This window comes from Crocuta crocuta, unplaced genomic scaffold, assembly GCF_008692635.1.
Source record: "Crocuta crocuta isolate KB4526 unplaced genomic scaffold, BGI_CrCroc_1.0 scaffold247, whole genome shotgun sequence".
Lineage (NCBI taxonomy): Eukaryota > Metazoa > Chordata > Mammalia > Carnivora > Hyaenidae > Crocuta > Crocuta crocuta.
The window spans coordinates 2,593,995-2,611,355 of NW_027531910.1; positions in this window are offsets into that span (position 1 = coordinate 2,593,995).

Consider the following 17,361-nt stretch of genomic DNA (forward strand, 5'->3'; position numbering starts at 1 on the left):
CATATGACTCTTGATCTCAAGAGTCTTGAGCTGGAGCTCCACGTTGGGTATAGAGATTTCTTAAAAATAAATAAACAAAAAAAGAAGAATAAAAAAGAAAAAAATAGAAATTTCAGTATTGTTAATGAATGAGGTAGAGAAAAAAGAAAAGCATGAGAAAAGTGTTATATTCTGAAAACCTAATATATTCTATTGCATTCTGGTTGATTTCATAAGATTGGAGCGGGGGACATGGTTAAAGTTATATAATCCAATTTATGAGGTAAGTTATTAGAATTGTTAATTAGAACATTTGATAGAAGTTTAAAAAAAAAGTTAATGGGGGCGCCTGGGTGGCTTAGTCGGTTAAGCGTCCGACTTTCGCTTAGGTCATGATCTCGCGGTTTGTGGGTTCGAGCCCCGCGTCGGGCTCTGTGCTGACTGCCAGCTCAGAGCCTGGAGCCTATTTCAGAGTCTATGTCTCCCTCTCTCTCTGACCCTCCCCTGCTCACGCTGTCTCTCTCTCTCTCCTAGAAATAAATAAAAATATTAAAAAAAACCCAAAAACTTAATGAAGGGGCATTTGGGTGTCTCAATTGGCTAAGCATCCTACTTAAGCTCAGGTCATGATTTCATGGTTTATGAGTCTGAGCCCCGCACTGGGCTCTACACTGACAGTGCTGAGCCTGCCTGGGATTCTTTCTCTCTGTCCCTCCCCCACTTGCTCACTAAATAAATAAATAAATAAATAAACAGAAAAAAAAAAACTTAATGAAGTAAACACTGCACCTCTGATCTGTAGTTATGGAGTTAGGCCAATAAGAAAGCTAAGCAAATAGACTTGAATAAGAATATCCATATACTAACTGTTTGACAGTGTCTAGCAGGTTCATGAATTACTTTTGTGGCAAGACTTTCTGAAGATATAGGAGATAATTATGCAGGGGCTCTATCTTTGAAAAGTTCAAACACACACCCCTAGTCTTAAGGTCAATGTTCACTTAGCCATCCAGGTGGACACTGCTATTTTCTTATCAAACACTGCAAACATATAAACCTTTATACTTAACTAGATTTCACTGTAGATCTACTTGGTCTCTTATGCTTGTCCTCCTCTAGGGAAGAACAGAACACACAAAGTACATTGCCTAAAATTAGCCTATATTTCTCTGAATCTCACTAGAGAACTATCTTGCTATTTTATAGGTCAACCCTTCCAATAGTAAGAGTTTTTAGAAACATCAAAAGTTCAGTTGCTGGACTAGGTCCAAGAAATGATGATGCTAATAGATTTAAAATAAAATTATTGTCATATACAACTATTTCTGCTAGGTCAAAAAATATCCATTTGGAAATATCTTGTACTTCACCTCATTTAATTATCTTACATATATGAGATACGGACTCAGGAATTAAGGTTACACAGTAAATTAACTGAAGAAAGAAGACCAGAATGCAATTTTCTGCATATATGTAAGCAGTGTATAAATGTCAATGAATGTTAAAAACTTATGTTCTTCAGTCATAAGCTATAATATGTTTACATTAAGCAATGTGAAGTAGGCTAATATGGAGCATTTTTCTCACCCTATACCTCAAACATGTTATCTGTAACTTAGAAGAAAGAATAGTTTTATTATTGATGGGAAGAAAATAAAATTTTAGATATTTTAAAATATGATGAATTTAGAATAGATGTGGTTTATAAAATATAATACAAATATTTTATATAATTTTAAACTATTTTAAAGTATATTTAAATGTATATTTTAAAATAATATACTTTATTATCAACTGTATTTTTTCTAGGATTTATAGATTTTTCCAGGGCAGTTAAGTAGCCTGAACTATGAATGTACCCCATTGACAAACACAGTGTTTTTCCAAAATCTCTTTTTAAGGTATTTTTTGGGAGTATCTTTACTTACTTGAAGATCAATCAGAAGCATAAACTATTGATGGTTCCTAAATTCACAGTTTAGAAAGAGAGATGGGGCCTACAGCAATCACACAGGGTTACTAGCTAAGTAAAATGAATTTTTGGCAGTTCTATATTGGACTGTTAACCAACAAGGTGAGGGCTATGATATTCTCTGTGTTTTGTTCTGTGGTGATTACAGTTATGGATAGCACACAAACAACAAAACCTATGCTAATTCTCTTCAATGTGTACCTTTACAATATATGTGACATTGCAGTAAGCTCCTAGAAGAGGCTAAGGGAAGAAATTTCATGAGTATATGAAATTATATTTGGCTCTTAGAACATTAATAAAGGTCTCATTTCAGGGCACCTGGGTGGCTCCGGCGTTAAGCTTGGTTAAGCGTCCACTTAGTTAAGCGTCCATTTCAGCTCAGGTCATGATCTCATGGTTTCTGGGTTTGAGCCTCGCCTCAGGCTCTGTGCTGTGCTGACAGCTCAGAGCCTGGAACCTGCTTCAGATTCTGTGTCTCCTACTCTCTGCCCCTCCCACTCTTGTGATCTGTGTCCCTCTCTCTCAAAAATTAATAAACATTAAAAAAATAAGTCTCATTTCTTACAAATTAGTGCACAATATAATAAATCCATAAAATAATGTGTACGTTTCCTAATTATCTATAAAAATACAGACATTTAATACTTTCTAATAAAAAGCAGGTATAAATACATTAATAAGAAACAGAAAAGGGCCATCATTCTTCTATGAATAAATTTAAGATGGCTTTATTTTTATATCACTTATAGTATGCTAATAATGTAAGCGTATTTATCTAGGTTTGAATAAAATATAATTATTTCCTTTTCTTAAAGAGTATCATGTAAAAGAGAATAAACATTAAACACATGTTGCTAGCCATACAAAGGGCTCTTCACTTTTAGATTTACAGGCAGGGAGTACTAAAATTCTAAATTTTGGAATAAATTTTCTTTAGTGTCATTTGATACTGAAGAATAAGTTAATATATTCTATTAATATATCTTATTATATTGTATATAATATATATCTATATCTCTATCTATATCTAAGTTAATATATCCTATAGGGGGTTTCTAATGTCTATTGATAAACTGACTTTGCAAGCATTCAAGCTTGCCAATTTGGCTTTCTCTCACTTTTTGGACTCCTGTACAAGGTTATTTAGTAAGTTTGGTTTTATTTATTTATTTTTTAATCTAGAACAATTTCCTTTTCCCTTCCAATAGTACCTGAGTCCGATGTTGTCATTATGTGAAATTGAGACAAATAATAATTTCTGCATACATTTTGGTCCTGTGATTATGAATGAATTCTAATTTCCAAAGACATTTGATGGCCTATTCTATTAAAAAATGGAAGGAAGGAAAAAGCCCTGTTAGAGTTTTGTTTAAGGAAGCGTCACAGCAGGACTGAATTAAAACAGTGAGACCTGATTGTCCATTTACTGTCCTAGGGAGCAAAGTACACTTAACTGATCTTTTCTTTAGTTTCCTCATATGTAAGTGGTACAAGTTCTTGTCAGAAAAAAGATGCTGTAAGAATTAATGAGCAATTCCATTTAAGACACTTAGCTCTATGTCTGACAACTGATAGGCATTTAAAAATGCGTGTTGTATTATCGTTGTCATTGCTCTGTTAAAAATATTCCTGACAGTAGTTCAATCCCTCTTATGAAAAAAGTAAATATTCAGGAGAAACTTTTGAAGACAGATCTTAAAAGAAGATGCAAAACATTGATCCAATGTATTTTCATCTGGCAAAATGTATTTTATACTTGACAACAATTGGAATGCAAGTATTCTAATTACTGAGCCCAATGTACCCTCTGACATTTCAAAAATAAAAGCTTATATAGACAATTACCGATTAGCTGATAAGTCTTTAAAATGAAACTTTGGCTCTTTTGACCTTCTCAGTGACCCCATTATAGATTGTTTAGAGGACTGGATGAAGTCAGTAGGCTAAACAAATTATAGAATATCTATATTAATATACAAATTCCTGCAGTAAAACCTGAGTGATTATCAAACTGAAACAGAAACTCTATTTAGACAATTTTCCTGAGTTATTATTAGGTACAAAAAATGTGCTGGTTCTATCAGAATGCTTTTAGGTGGGAGACCTAAAAGTCTCCCTAAAAGTCACATTTTTAGGTACTCTTTTTTTCAGGGAACACAAAGTACAACCAAATGATTTGAGTACGGGTGCTACTCAAGAAAGTCTTTCTGAACCTCTTGCCTTCTGTTTTCTCTAAACACATGAAAGAACTTATAGTGACCTAAAGGATCACATTACAAGACAATAAATTAAATTATATTTATATTTCTTTCCTTAAAATGCATGCCTTGATCCTAGCTCACACTCACACACACACACACACACACACACACCAGAAAATCAAAGTTAAACTTTTTATCTGAATTAAACTTTATAAGAGCGAAATCATAAGAACTGTATATCTGGAGTTCTATGACTAGGTCCCTTATTTTTTGTTGAGAAAACCTTATTATAGATCATCAGAGGTTTGAGTCCTAGATCAGAATACCCCTGGTAAATATGAGAGACACTAACAATTTATCTAAAGAGATAACTCAAGGAATCTTTTGTTAATCACTAGCAAGCAGCATCAGCTATTCTTTGAGTAATAACTTTTCCCCAGATTTCACATGTAAAATCAAATTTCATTTTCATCCTTAACTGTACTCCTCTCTCCTATCTATGCTAAAGAGTACTTTCTGCTCTGTAATTTTTGTTCATATTGGCTTCAATCACTATACAATTTTGTCTGCAATATTCACTCTGAATCATTTATTTTATTTGAAATTAAACTTAGATTTCATGAACATTATAGTATGCATTTTCCTCAAAGCACCTGTGAGCTCACATGTGCACATATACCCAAGTGTGGTACCATTTGTGTGTGTGTTTAATGTAGCAATGACAGTTTAAGAGCATGATTTCTTGAAAACAATGCACATGCACATAGCCCAGACCAAAAAAAAAAAAAAAAAANAAAGAAGGGAGAAAAATATGCTGCATTGATTAATGGTGTAAAAGTCTTTAAAGCATGCCTGAATCACTGACAGAAATAAGGAAGTGGCAGAGTCAGTTTTTAGATAAAGTTGAGGCATTTGATACTATGGTTGTTCAAGTTGAATTGACTAAGATATTGGCAATGATATAGTGTTTCCCCTTTTAGTTTCTTTATTTCTAGGTTTGATCAACTTGGTATTTTTTTAATGCATCTACACAATATAGATTCTATACTTACAGACTGGATAGCTACTCTTTAATAAACAGCTGCCATTTGATTGAATAATTTTGATAGACTGTCATAATACAAGATATTCTCCTACATTGTAGTAAACATTTGGCTGCTACACATAATTATTAGCATTTTCTAGTTACTAGAGTTCTCTATTTAAAAAAGTACCACCTCCTTTCTATAAACTTATTTACACCCTAGTCATTACTATATAATGAAAAATAATCTTTTCTGATGATTTAGTGAAGTGGGAATGAGCCACTTTGCATTCTCAGTGGAGAAGGATGATTTCTTACGGTATTTTATATTATTGTGTATACTATCCCTTTACCTGGAAAAGTATCATTTAGCCAGTCACTCCAATACTTTCTGCATTTTAGTTTATTAATTGTACTGGATATTCTTTGCTTATGCCTACAGATCTGCTCTACACCCTTCCTCTTTGCTCTGTTCTTCAGAAAGCTGATCTTTATATATTGCATCAAATGAATTTCCTTTCTCTGACTCCCAATTGGTTTGGCCAATGAAACTACTAGTAAATGACGTTTGGCCAATGGAACGATTAGTTGTTGATTAGAAAGGCAAGAAGTTTATAAAGCTAGATCCTTAACTCTGGTCGTAAGCTAATCATGGTGGAGACCTTAACTCAAAGGGTCCGCAGACCTCTCCTATAGTTGCAGGTGTTACAGAACTCTGGTACCAGCTTTCTCCTTTGTCACTTCACCAACAGAGGAGTTGACAGCTTTCTGCTAAAACTATCCTTTGCCGTCTTTTCTTTTCTTTTCTTTTCTTTTCTTTTCTTTTTTTAAGTGTTTTATTTATTTCTAGGAGAGAGAGAGAGGCAGCGTGAGCAGGGGAGGGTCAGAGAGAGAGGGAGTCACAGACTGAAACAGGCTCCAGGCTCTGAGCTGGCAGCCAGCACAGAGCCCGACACGGGGCCCAAACCCACGAACCACAAGATCATGACCTAAGCGAAAGTCGGACGCTCAACCGACTAAGCCACCCAGGCGCCCCCTTTGCTGTCTTTTCTTAACCCTGCCAACACCTTTGTAAACCAAACCAAAACAAAACAACAAAACAAAACATCTTAGTTTATTCAATCTCTCTTGAATCACCCCTTTTGAATGTGCCATGTATTTTCTCCCAGGAACTTGAATGATGACCACACCGGGTTAATTATATTTCTCTCTAAATTTTTTGCTCCAAGCTCCCTTTATACAAAAACTTGAGGACTAATTTTAGAGCATCTGAGTTTTCTATTTCAGATTCTCAGGTGTAGGCTTCCTGGAGATGTCAAAACTGATGTCTTTTCTATATGATTTCAGGTTATTGCAGAAACAAGAGGAACAGTGGATATGAAACAGCAATTTTAAGCTTGAAAAATGAGGTTAGAAAAATACATTTTGATAATTTCCTCATAATTTAAAATATAAAACCATTATTCTCATCATTATTAAATGTGGACTTACACAGACTGTGACTCTCATGTTCTTGTGAACCTAGTTTTCCATACCAATGAAAAATTTCCCATGTTTCTTCCCCTTACCCCTTAATATTTTGCCACAACACTAAAAGAAGCTTTAGTTATAGAGTAACTTCACAGATGTGAATCATTTTATTCTCCAAAGACATTTAAAAATCTCTAGGCCAGAAATCCTTAATTAATTAAGAAGACAAAAACTGTAGATCAACCTATATAAGTCAGAGGGACAAAATATATAAGAAGTCATGGGAAAGATTTGGTTTTCTCTTAAAGTTCAGGAAAACAAATGCAAGAAATATCAGCTAAAAATAAAAATAAATAAATGACAGCTGAGGAGGGATTTAAAATTCAGAATAGAATAGTCAATTTAAAATCAAGTATGTTGCTTTGGGCTCCTTGTGATACATAATGCCAAAATCAATAGTTATTATTTATTTGTCCACAACTAAGTCTAATAATCATATAATAAATGACATCATTACATGGTTCTTTGAATTCAGCCATTTACAGAGTTCTACCATAGGAAAGTCAAGTAACTAATCAAGCTGAAACCAATGCAAACCAGTAATTTCATCTGCAGATGCATACAAAAATCAAGAACATGTAGCAATGTAGTTTGCAGCCTGATTCTTATTTAAGCTGACGTCAGCCAATACCGAATTTTCATTCATAAGCTGTATTAGTGATTTAAGTGCTATCCTAAATCCCATTTATTTTTATCTTGAGGTGTTAATAATGACCTAAAGAAAATGTGCAAAGGGAAACAGACATCCAACTTTGTTTAGCTGATTTGAGTGACCCTAAGAAAAGCTGTCAGTGTCTGAACAGAGTTGAAACGTTAAAGAGGAAATGTCTGAAATGGAGTTTCAATGTGAAGAGTGAAATGAATTTAAAGAGAGTGTATATTGCTTTTTTGTAAACTTAATCTCTACATAAAAACTAACATCGGAAGAATAAATCTATGAAGTATTATACTGCCAAGCATGTCTATTAATATAAAATAGGAAAATGAGTGAAACATTTGAAGGTTTCATGAGGCGTAAATCTATGCCTTCAGGAGTGAAAGACATTAGCAACTTATAGTTTGTTTGTTTGTTGTTAATAATATCTGTCAATCAAAAACTTATGAATAAAAAAAGAAAAAGAAAAGCCTGCAATGCCAAACAGATTAGACACAGAGAGCTAAGAAAAAGAAGATGGATAGAACTGTTCATGGGGCAGATAATCTTTCCCCTTTCTTGCTAAGAATAAGCAGAGCTGCATTTGTGGAAACTTAACTAAGCAGAAACCTGCAGTGTCTGCTCAGTGCCACTGACCTGCCAGCTGGAAAGAGCACTGAGTTTAAAGGGTTTAAGCTCTCAAAGAAGCCAAGACTTGGCTGATCATCTTGGGCTCAGCATATTGTGAGGCATATGAACACTCTCTTCAAAACTGGCAGGGAAAAAGGAAGGAAAATTGAAAATCTAAACACAGTAGCCCGTTAAAATTCAGACAATTGCAAGGGTTGTGTTTTCTCTGAAGCATTTGCTTATACTCTGTGCTACTGAAAAAAGAAATAAATGGATTTACCTTTAGGAGGAAGAAGAGCAGTACAACTGCAGATTCCTGCACTAGTCTTTGGGGCACTGAAAAAAAAAATCAAAAAAAGAGTCCTTTACTCTACTATGAAATAACGGAACTTGTGTCATTTTTCTTCATGTGATCTCATTTTGTTCACTATCCCTACAAATTTGGTTATATCATTTATTAACATGTTTTATTATGACTTTTGACAAAAACAATAATTAAATTTAAACACACAACACAATATTCACCACCCTAATGAATAAACTTCAAAGGCATGCTTTCAAAATGAATATGTGCAATAACCCAAAAGTAATACTGGCATATTCATTATTCTTACTTCGTTAACAAGTAAAAAAAAAAAAAAAACAAATGACTTTGCTCAAATAAAGTTAAAGATATTAATTTCTATTCTATTTTTTTTCTAATTTAACATTTCTGGGTGTTCTGTATATGAGAGAAAATAATACGCCCCTCCCTCCAGGGGATATGAAAACATTTTTGCCAACATCTCAAACTGACATGGTTTGGATTTATTGCATGGATACAAAAACAATACTAAAGACAGTCAAGTTCACCACTCTTGGGTCCTTCAGAGACCGAGGGCCTGAAGGACAGATGCTGCCCACATATCTGCTATCAGCAATTCTCCTGATGCTCCCTAGAGTCTCTGAGCTACAGGTTGAGAACTGAATATTTCTTGGTCACATTTCTGACAAGTTTTACAAAAGTATATGGGTGAAGCATTCACTGAAGTTTTAACAGTCTTTTGCATTATATTTACATTCTCGTTTCTAGGCTGAAACCGAAGTCCAGCTTCAATGCAGAAAATGTCTTTCCCTCAAGAAAATGAGAAACACATGAGAGTAAAATACATGTAATCGTCCAAGATTCAACTCTGAATGATTTTAAACATACATTAGACTATTAAGAAACTTTTAGAGATGTATATATTTTTGTATTTAATACTAAGCAGGATTTGTTTTTAGCTTAATCTCTTTAAAGTACCCTTTCAGCTTTGGATTAAATCTAATTATGTGTTCAAAATATAATTATTGTTCTAGAAGTCAAAGGAGGATTCAATATTCTACAAAATTTCTACCACGTGTAGTGACATTAACTGCATCAGTGGGGCAGAAAAAAATGAATTTTTTGAAAAGCAATTCAGACATTCTTTACGTTAACACAAATTCAAAAAGAAAAGGAAGGGTAGGGCTTTTTGATTACCTCCAACCAATAAATCACATGCTGTTTTAAATGCCTCATTTGTGTGAGAAATATATCCTTTTCTAGGAAATGGGTTTTCTCTCTGATATGCTCTTGTTCAAAGTCTTTTCAGTTGAGTTGTTTTCATTGTGCCAAACTGAAGTTTTTATAAATTGTTTATGAGTGTCAAAGTTCCTTAATAGTTCAGTTGGATTGTTCACTCTGCAAGCAATAGTAAGTAGGCAACAACATCTCTGTCAGTGTTAAAAGTTGATCTGCCAGGTTTTAACGCGTGGCTCAAGCAGGAGATGCAGTTTGGTGGGGAAGCAAGCTGTCCAGTACTTGACAAGATTTGGTTTGTCAACAGTATGGATGAAGGTGTTTGACATGATACATTCTTTCTCCATCATACTTCCAGCTCTATGTCACCTGGAGTCAATCTGCTGAATTCTTGTTAACTTTTAACAGGAATGGGAAACTATGATTAAGGAATACCAATAAAGGATAGTAGAGAGTTTTTACACATTGATTTTCAATGAGACTGTGACCTGAGATAATGAATGTTTCTTTACATGTAGCAGCAAATTCCCTCATCCAGTCATATGAAGAAAAAGAAATCTATCTTAAAAAAAAAGTTAGTATCATAAGAAATCTACTTCACCAGACTAAGCAAAAGTGCAGACACTGTGCAGGGGAAGGGATTTCTCTGCAGTCTGAAATGGCTGTCTTACTTGGCTGTAAATCTCCCTCACACAATGCCTGGGGTCTTGCTTGCAGGGATGTAATGAAGTTACACTGCCTGAATGAAAATTTTAAAAACAAATTAGGGCAGAGGACCTTGCCAGCTATCCATGATTTGTGGTACTGCTTATCAGTAGCCGGTGTGGGGTGATTCACCCTGAAAACACCAAATCTCTTTGTCCCAGGCCTCCATGTTTCACTCCAGTGTCAATATATCAGGGGAAATGAATGCTAAGCTATAACAGTCATAGTTAGTGTCAGGCATGTTTGTAACACATGCATAGAGAAATTTACAGCTGGGAAAAACTATGACACATCCCCTAGTGACTTGCTTTATAGAGTTCTTGCTTCTGACTGATTCAGCAGCAGCAACACTCCTTTACACATGGTGACCTCAGTGATCTGGAGAGTGTTTTCTACTTGGCTGTATATATTAAGTTACTCTTTAAACCAGGATATAGAATCATCCTATGGTATCTGTTTAAAATAAAATAAAAAATCCTCAAAATTCAAATTTTATCTTAAAAAATTATATAGTAAGTACTCATGAACTAAAATTTTACTAATCTGAACTTAGTGATATCTCAAGCCAAGAACAATACTCTTCCCTATTATCTCTAACTAAAGATAATATGATATTTTATATCAGTTAAATGTTTTTTATATTAACATTACAAATTTTTAGATTTGTTGTATATGATTTTGTGGAAATAATTACTCTTTCTAGGTACTGGAGGCAATTTAGAGACATTTTCATAAATTGCTAACTTAAAATCATTTTTAGGGGCGCCTGGGTGGCTTAGTCGCTTAAGCGTCTGACTTTCACTTAGGTCATGATCTTGCGGTTCGTGGGTTCGAGCCCCGTGTTGGGCTCTGTGCTGACAGCGAGCTCAGGGCCTGGAGCCTATTTCAGAGTCTGTATCTCCCTCTCTCTCTGACCCTCCCCTGCTCACGCTGTCTCTCTCTCTCTCCTAGAAATAAATTTTTTAAAAAATATTAAAAAAATCATTTTTATTAATATGTTTAAATTCTTTGCTAGCTTAGCTAAATTTAGTTGATATAAAGCTTATTTTCTTATTTGGGGGAACTGTATCAGAGTGACAAGACTGGACACTTAGCCAACTCTCCTGTCCTATGTACACTTTTTATGTACATAAGAACTTTTCACACCCATGAATGCTGAAAGAGGAGACTAAAGGATTTTAAAAATAGAATTAGAAATATTTTATAACTGGTTAAAGAAAAAAAGAGGGGTGGTATCCAAATAATAAAATTGATGTTAAAGGCAAACAAGTTCTCATGTATAGTAAAAGAAAGTGATCCTAAGCACTTAGAAAGCAAAATGCATTCAATCATCAGCCATTATTTGCCAATGTGGCAAAACCCGGGGCACCTGGGTGGCTCAGTCAGTTAAGTGTCTGACTCTTGGTTTCAGTTCAGGTCACGATCTCACAGTTCCTAAGATCAAGCCTTGCTGTGTTGGGCTCCACAATGACACCATGGAGCATGCCTGGGATTCATTCTCTCCTTCTCTCTCCCCCTCCCCTTCTTATGTGTGCATGCATTCTGTCTACTTTAAAAATAAATACCGATNAAATAAATAAATAAATAAATAAAATGGCAAACTTGATCCTTGATTCTGCTCAGAAAAAGCATTCATGTAGCAGGGCTAAAAGTGAACTGTCCCAAGCTGTCTACTCATGTAAACTTCAAATGCTTTTTCCAGTACAGTAACAGAGTTTTCTGAATGTAAACATCTGGAGAATGACAGCATCATTCAGTTGCCTCAAATAGTAGCTGAAAGGAGATCAAATTAGAAGCCTTCTTCTTGAACAACTCCTGTGGCCTATATATCTTTAAAGCCTCTCTGAAAATTGCCAATCACCTTTTGTCAGGTTTATATTCCATTTTACAAGTACACAGGGAAATATGTGTAGTAAATTTGAATATGAATCCAGGTTAAGAATTCTTTTCTTCAGTTGTCATAAGCAGTTCCAATTTTAGTTAATCATTCCTGATATTTGTGTATAGTGTACCTGTTCCATTCTATTGGATGGAGGAGAGATGATGTAGACATGGTCAGCAAGCATGCACTGCAGATTTCCCTTTCTATACGGAAAGACCAAACAGCTTTCTATAAACACCTTTTTTTAAGACTGCCATACAATGCTAATATGTTACTAGACATATCCAGCTCACAATTTTGTTTTCATTTTTAGTGACAAACATAAAATACGATAACCAAGTTGAGATCAAAGCAATTTCATGTCCATCTATCTAAAATCATTTTTCTCCTTTATTTCTCTTGAGTGTTACTGGCATCCAGGAACAAAGTTGTAATGCTACTCTTTGCTCTTTCTTCACCTGCTCATCAGCTAGTCAATGATTTCTCTGCATCTTTGTCTCTCCCCAACCCCATTTTCAACTTTCACTACGATTATCTCTATATAAAAATCTCACTTTTGAGTTACTACCATAATCTCATTTTTGTATTTATTGACTTCACTTTCTTTATGGGTCACTTTGTTCAAGCTATTTAAGATTCCTAAAATACCAACAATTAGCCTGCTCAAAATTTCAGATAATCTCTCATTGGATGAGGGTTCTGGGCATGTTCACAATATTGTCTTCTATTCATGTCATTTAACTGTACCTACAAGTTATGATTTATAGTACTTTCAGTGTCCTCTAATTTCCACTTTGATTGCTCCTCTGACCCAATGGAGCAAAAGGAATTTCTAGACGCTGGCTATGTTTTATATTTTGATCGGGGTGGTGACTATATGGTCTGTATTCATTTGAAATTCAACTATATGTAGAGACATATATTTATGCTGCATACATTTTGTACAGACTTATCCTTCAATTAGAAAAAAATCTCATTTGAAAAACAAATTTTTTTCTTATTATTTTAGAAAGAGAGAGATTGAGAGCTGAGGAGAGAGGCAGAGGGAGAGAGTCAGAGAATCTTAGGCAGCCCCTGATGTGGGGCTCATTCCCACAACCCTGACATCATGACCTGAGCTGAAATCAAGAGTCTGACAATCAACCGACTGAGCCACCCACGTACCCCCTAAATTGTTAAGAAATTTAAATGCTTCAACTCAGGTTGAGGTTAGAATGCAAAGTGTGGTTCCAGGCAACCACCATGTTACACAAAGTGCGACACCTTCTGAGAATGGATCCACATAAGGAAACTAGAGTTGAAGAGTTTAAGGAAGGCAACATTGACATAGACAGAATCTATTACTTTATTTTTAGATATAAAGTACAGGATTGTATGCTAGAAGATAATAATGACAAATGTAAAAGTCTAACAATATATGCCTAGACTTTACTAAAACATTTAATAAGAGTTTTCTCATGTAATATTAGCTAGTTATGAGTACTTAATTTTCAAATATATGACTGCTTTCTAGTTATCTTTTTGTTATTGATCCTTGCTTAATTCCATCGTGATGAGAGAACCTACTATGTATATGATTGATCCCTACAAGCTTTTTGAAGTGTATTTGCTTTGTGGAGCAGTGTATGGTTACTTTTATAAATGCACTGGGAACAACTGAAACTAATGTGTTGTCTTCAGTGTTCTATACATAAAGGCCAAGTAAGTTCTAAGGTTAGGTAATTATGCTGTTCAAATTGCTTTATCCTTCCTAATATCTTTTTTCCCCTGCGTGTCAATCCATAGTTTAAGAATTGTATTGATTTGTAGTTTTAGAATCCATTTGACTATTTTCTATAACCTCTAGGTTTCTGTCCACATTTATTGTCATTACAACTCTTGAAATATTCACTACTATTTTAGAATAAGAGTCTAAACAGAATTTTTTAAATTTCTATTTAATCTGTTTTATTACCTTTTTTTCTTGGTTTCTAGTTATTTCTTATTGTCAATTATTTTTATTAAATTTTAACTGAGTAGGGAAATTTAGTATAAAACTTATAGAGAGAATTTTAAGGAATAAGTTATATATTCATCCAGAGTTTCCTTTTCCCTATCTGGTTAGTGCAGATCACCTTAAACCAGGGTTTTTAAACCTCAGCATTATTTGTACTTTTGACTGGATAATTCTTTGTTTTGTAAAGATGCCAGTAACATTTTCCCAAGTTCTGACAATCAAAACTGTTTGTTTCCATATATTGTCAAATGTCCCCTAGGGGGCTGACTCTGGCATCACCCCTGCTTATGAACCACTGTGTTTAACCCATTAGGGGCTGAGTTAATACGAAGCTTGTTTGGGCTTAGTCATAACTATTCTGGTATAACGTTACTCGTAGGCTTTAGACCTTTATTTTCCCAAATGAAATCCTGGGGTATTTATCAGTACCCCACCTGCTTTGAGCTTCCCCCCCTCTTATGAAACTAATTAAAACTTTATTCTACATCTCATCCTCTCAACTACCTCTTCTGGCTCAGGTTCTCAGCTGAATTCCCATTCTCTGATTCTTGGCAATACCTGAGAAGAAAGTAATGCTAAATATCAGGCTCACCTTTTGGAGTTTTCTTGCTACACTGGTAATAACTCCAATCCCTTTAAAAAGGTGCTTTATATTACCCTTCTAGCTATTTTTACTTGTTTTTGAGTGCTTGATTGGTGTAAAGTAATCTAGCTTGCCATAGTCTGAGGTAATTTTTTTTTATTTTTTTAATTTTTGTTTTATTTCTGTACTTGTTTATTTCGGAGAGAGAGAGAGCACGTGACTGCATGCAAGTTAGGGAGGGTCAGAGAAAGAGAAGGAGCAGAGAGAATCTCACTATCAGTGCAGAACCTGACACCTGGATTGAACTCACCAACCAGGAGATGATGACCTGAGCCGAAGTTGGACACTTAACTGACTGAGCCACCCAGAAGCCTTGAGGTTAATTTTATTTAGACCAACTGCTTAAACATAAGTCGGAGGGTTGCATTTCCCTATCCTTACTGGCATTGCATGTGTCACATGCCCATCCCTGAATAAATCATTGTATCCAGGAAAACAAAATGTTCAATTTGCTGTCCATACCCAAAGATGCAGATGGGGTCAACCTCACTTGAACTGTATAGGCATGAATGATGGGTAGCTCCACAAGGAAACTCTAATAGCTATTACCTAAAGAAGCAAGGGGGAGAGGCATGATGAGAAGGACGAGGGACAACAGGTAGATGTTGGCAGCTGAAAGCTGAAATATAATTGCTGTTGTATAAGTGTTAAATGTCATTAAAAATATTTTACTGATTATAAAACATTTCCTTGAAGATAGAATCTCTAAACATTAAGCTTAAGATATATATTGTGAATTTCTGATATACTAATTGACTCAGTGTATGAGGAATATCACTCAACAGAAAGAGACTGTAAGCTAACTCAGAGGAGAACTGGAATAAAAATACATATGTTTTCTCATAAATGTGGTTGAATCACTTCAAAATATATATCTTATGGTCAGAAAGTCTGTTTTAGCTATCATGCATTGATTATGGCTGGTAGACTTTAATGCGTTGATTTTGGATGCCTGGCATGGGGGAAAGAAAGGAAAACAAATAAACTATAAACTCTCAATCAAGTACTTTTGTGCTCCAATTTTTAAAAGCTAAAAACAATTTTTGTTTTGAAATGCACATAAAATTAAATATGAGGAAAGCACTGTTTAAGGTGTCTTGTTAAACAGATGATTTGAGTCAAACTAACATTTAGTCAATATATGGTGTTCTGAAACTATTATTTGTCAATTGTCAATGAGTGCATTTATGATTATTAGTTGTATAGAATGGTGATTGATGTTCCTTAGATATGCATGCATTACTCTATCTCAAAAACCCTTTTTTTTACTATCACCATTTCAAATACTGATTACTCTTTCATGTGTATTACATATATGTATATATGTATGTGATTGTGTACATTTATATATACATATGTAAATTTGACCATTAAATTTTACTATTGATTTAAAAATAATACATTTGGTCTTATTTCTGTTTCTACTACTTAATAGCATGTATACAACATTCACTTATCATTGATGAAAATGTTCACTCTCTTGGTCTTTAGGCAGTTATATATCAATTGTCTACCACTTCTGCAGACATTGTTGCTAATAAAGCCAAAGTCAATTTCTACCCAGAATTATCCAATTAGCTTATTTAGTTTATGAGAACAAACTACCTGTGAAGAGCTAGCCAGACACCTCTAGCCTATGTGCCCTTGATAGAACACTATCAGCTTATTCTAGAGGATCACTACAAATTCACCTCAACTGTCTTCCAGAAAATAATTAAAACTGCATTTTTTATATATTTATCAACATGAACATCTTGGCCGCCTCACCCATAACCCCAGCTTCAGGTGGTAGCACCTCTCCGGGCATCAATTCACCAGCTGTGTGTGCCTAGCACCCCATCCCCTACTGGGGTGAATGTCTTCACTGGCCTCCCCTAACAGGCCAATGGGCAAGATGCAGGAGAAGCTGTTTCCCACTGGTATCCCCGCCCTCCTACCCAGCAAAGAGCCCCACTACCACAGGCTCCCTGCAGCAGGCTGCTGGAGTCAAAAGTATGCAGATCCCGCCACTTATTATGCCGCCTATGGTCAGATAAGACAGGCCTTTCCTGGGGCGCCTGGGTGGCTTAGTCGGTTAAGCGTCCGACTTTCGCTTAGGTCATGATCTCGCGGTTCGTGGGTTCGAGCCCCGCGGCGGGCTCTGTGCTGACTGCCAGCTCAGAGCCTGGAGCCTGTTTCAGAGTCTGTGACTCCCTCTCTTTCTGACCCTCCCGTGCTCACGCTCTCTCTCTCTCCTAGAAATTAAAAAACAAACAAACAAACAAACAAACAAACAAAAACAGGCCTTTCCTCAGTACTTCCAGTGATCCCCCAGCAGCAGAAAGAAGGCTCTGTGAGCTACAACCTCCTGGCCAGCACTCAGACTGTCCGGCCGTGAGCGGTTTCCAGATGGTCACGAAGAGGCTCAAAGTGCAGCAGAAGCGGCCCAGAGATGCTAATTGCCCTTCCCGGCACACACAGGTCTTTCCCCTCGCCCCAGGGGAGACCGGGACACGCACAGGACAGGGTGCTTAATGGGCTACATTAAAAAACAAACCTCTGTCTATCTGAGAATGAGAACTGTTGACATATCAGCCAATATCAATCAAGTTGAAGACTCCAGACACACTCAGTGAACTGGAA